This window comes from Nicotiana tabacum, chromosome 8, assembly GCF_000715075.1.
Source record: "Nicotiana tabacum cultivar K326 chromosome 8, ASM71507v2, whole genome shotgun sequence".
In the NCBI taxonomy this organism is placed as follows: Eukaryota; Viridiplantae; Streptophyta; class Magnoliopsida; order Solanales; family Solanaceae; genus Nicotiana; species Nicotiana tabacum.
The window spans coordinates 210,926,012-210,929,514 of NC_134087.1; positions in this window are offsets into that span (position 1 = coordinate 210,926,012).

Here is a 3,503-nt window from a genome sequence, read left to right on the forward strand (position 1 = left end):
TAGCCTTCTCCCGAAGTACTACTCGCCTATTCAAAATAGATTAACGCATATATTCCTATGAAATCAATCTATAAGAACGCATTAAAATTACGATGTTCAATTAAGCACGGTGACTATGTATATTCCTATCCTAACCACAAATCCGCCCTCCCCCTCTCCCCCCCCCCCCCCCAAGAGTTAAGATCATGCTCTCTTCAATTCTTCTCTAATCTAAATATGGCTTTCCCAAGTATAGCATAGATAGTAAGTAAAACCTAACTGCTGGCCAGACAATCAAGTAATTAATCACAGAATTGAAGAAACAACCATATATTGGTGAATTGTAATCAAGGTTAAGTCAATGTTAAACAACAATATTCATGGCTAAATTATAATCCCAGAACTATGGGTTTTAGCCACTCATGATAGTATCAAACAATTTCATAAGAGTTGAATAATTGAAAATACTAAGAAAAGATGAAGAAAACTGAGATATCCTTGCTCCCGAATGTTTCTCGTGTGTATTCTCCCTTCAAAGTGGTGTCTCCCCTCAAAAATAGGCTTAGTCTTGCTTTTATATACGTTGGGTAGGTCTAGGGCTAAAATAACCTTGTCCTGGGCAAAGTTGGAGAAATTCCCGTCACCACCGCCCATGGCAGTGTGGGGCTTTGGCCCTGGCGATGGCTTGCTGAGGATTTTGTCCACGGCGCCACAGGTGGCGTGGAGCGGCATGTGGCGCTAGAATTCAATATTTCCCATTTTCCTCCGTTTTGGCTCTAATCTCGCACCTTTCGTCCCCCAATTGCTTCCGGATGATTCCTACACATAAAAACCCCACGACTTAATATAAATCCATATCTTTTACATCCGAAATCTACGAAACACGAGTAAAACATGAGGCGATATACATATAAGTATATATACTTTAAGCTAAATATCAATAATTAATTTATTAATTATATAGTATATTTTTATGAAAAAAAATTAACGAGAATGGACTTTATATCTTTAGGATGGATGTTAAAAAAGGAAAAACTTTCTGAAACTTAAGAAGTACGATACAGTATGTGCAAGCTTTGAAGAATGGATCTTACCTAAAAGCAATAAAGAAATGAAATTTGCTTAAAGAATAAGAATTTGCTTTACTACTAGTGCAATTTATCTTACTTTAATATAAGAGGGTTGCTCTGATGGTAAGCAACCCCACTTTCAACCGAGAGGTTATGAGTTCGAGTCTCCCCAAGAGCAAGGTGGGAAGTTCTTGGAGGGAAGGATGCCGGGGGTCTATTTGAAAACAGTCTCTCTACCCTAGGGTAGGGGTAAGGTCTGCGTACATACTACCCTCCCCAGACCCCACTAAGTGGAATTATACTGGGTTGTTGTTGTTGTTGTTAGTGCTAGTTTTTTATAAGTTCATACTACATCGATACCCATAAGTACTCTTCCTCAAATACCTTAACATGTAAACTTTTTGTGTGAAATTAGTTTAGAGAATTATTCCTTTTGGAGGTCATGTTGACTCAAATCAAATTCACCAGAATGAGTATTATTTTGGGTAGAGATAGAGGCATGATATTCACCAAGAGAATTTTAAAATAATAAACCTGTGAAAAAGTCAAAAAAATTCAACATCTAATATTACTCTAGAATAATAAACACGCGAAAAACTAAAAAAAATATTCAACATCTAATTTTATAAAGGGAAGCCTTATGCACGAAATATTTTGTATTCATGCAGGGTCCGGGAAAAAGCATTAATGCATGCTTTAATATCTCGTATATATAATATTCTTTCTGTTCACTTTTACTTGTTCACTTCGGACTTTTCACGTCCCTTAAGAAATAATAAATTGAGTGCATAATTTACCATTATACTTATATTAATTGATGCATATTTTTAATGGATTTGAGAAAATGATTTGAAATGAATAATTAATATTATGGGTATAACAGGAAAAAAAAGAAAGTATCTTTTCTTGATATGCTAAAAGTGATAAGTAAAAGTAAAAATCTATTTTTAAAATGCTAGACAAGTAAAAGTGAACGGAAGAAGTATATAATTGTTCGACATATACTATTCGGATGAACCCCTTCTTCCCCTAGTTCCCCTAGCCTTGCCCATGATTTGGGATTTGGGGGGGAGGGGGGAAGGGGGTTAGGAGTAGGGGTGTTCAAACCGAACCGAAAAACTACACCAAACCGAAAAACCAAACCAAACCGATTAAAAAACCCGACTAGGTTTAGTTTGACTTGGTTTGGTATTGTGTAAAAAAATCCGAACCAAACCGACATATAAATATATAAATTTTATTTATATTTTTAAGACTTTATAATGAATTTTCTTTAGAAAATGTAGAAATATTTGAGATCCTCTCATGTATTAACCTTGAAACCGTAGATTAACAAAAAATTATTGTTAGACGACTAAGAAAATAACTATCATGTGTTACTAAAAAAATTCTCCCATTAGAATATTTTAATAGATCATATGTTTGTCAATTTTTTTCATATTTACTAAACATATATTCACTTATCAAAGCGTTATCTATAATTTTAACAAAGTAAGATTGAAATAATATTCATGTAACAAAAGAACCCGAAAAATCCGATAAAACCGAACCAATTCAAACTGATATAATTGGTTTGGTTTGATTTTGATAAAAACTGAACCAACCCGGTCCATGTATACGGAGGATAATTAACTTTTACAATAAGGTGTCTTGATTCACAATTTCAAGGAAGTCAACTCCTGACGCCGTGCGCAACATAAACTTTCACGACTGGGGAACATGGCAACTTGAATATTATAGCGCAATTCCCAAATACGAGATTAAAAAACAGTTTATTCCCAATGTGATTAAATTAGCAAAGACCCCAAAAATTGATAGATGTAAGGCTGGTAAATAAATTAGCAAAGACCCTTAAAATTACTTCAACAGAACTAACAAGTGTAGTTAACAAATGCAAAAGGTTCTAAATTTTGGGCCCCTAGTCTTTGGGGTTTAGTTGTCCGACTGAAATAGTTGCAGGTTGTTTAACCAAAAAAATATATTTTTCGGTCCTATTTTTAGAAGAATTTGGGTTACTGATAATCAAGAAATTACGTACTTTCTTAATTACTATATGAAAGGAAAAGAACAAGAGTAAGTAAGGAAATAACTGTTTGCAAAGTCAATATAGAAAAAAGCAGAAAAATAAAGTGAATATATTCCAATATTGTCTCAGATGTCTTTACAAGTGAAATTCTCTTCCCTTATATAGGATTTTACAAATATAACGTCTCCTTCCTTTTATGGCTGAATCATTATGAACATTAATGACATTAATGAACCGATTTGTTTGGCAATCGTAACTATTTATGGAGATTCTGTAACGATTCCAATTCAGCCCGTGTCTACTGAATGATTTAGACTCGAGCAACTGCATCCCTTCATCTCATGAGTGATTTGCTCGTACTTCCTGTAACTTGTGCGTCTTTTAATGCAATATTCAGTTATCTTCTTCTTAGTGATCCACGTAACATG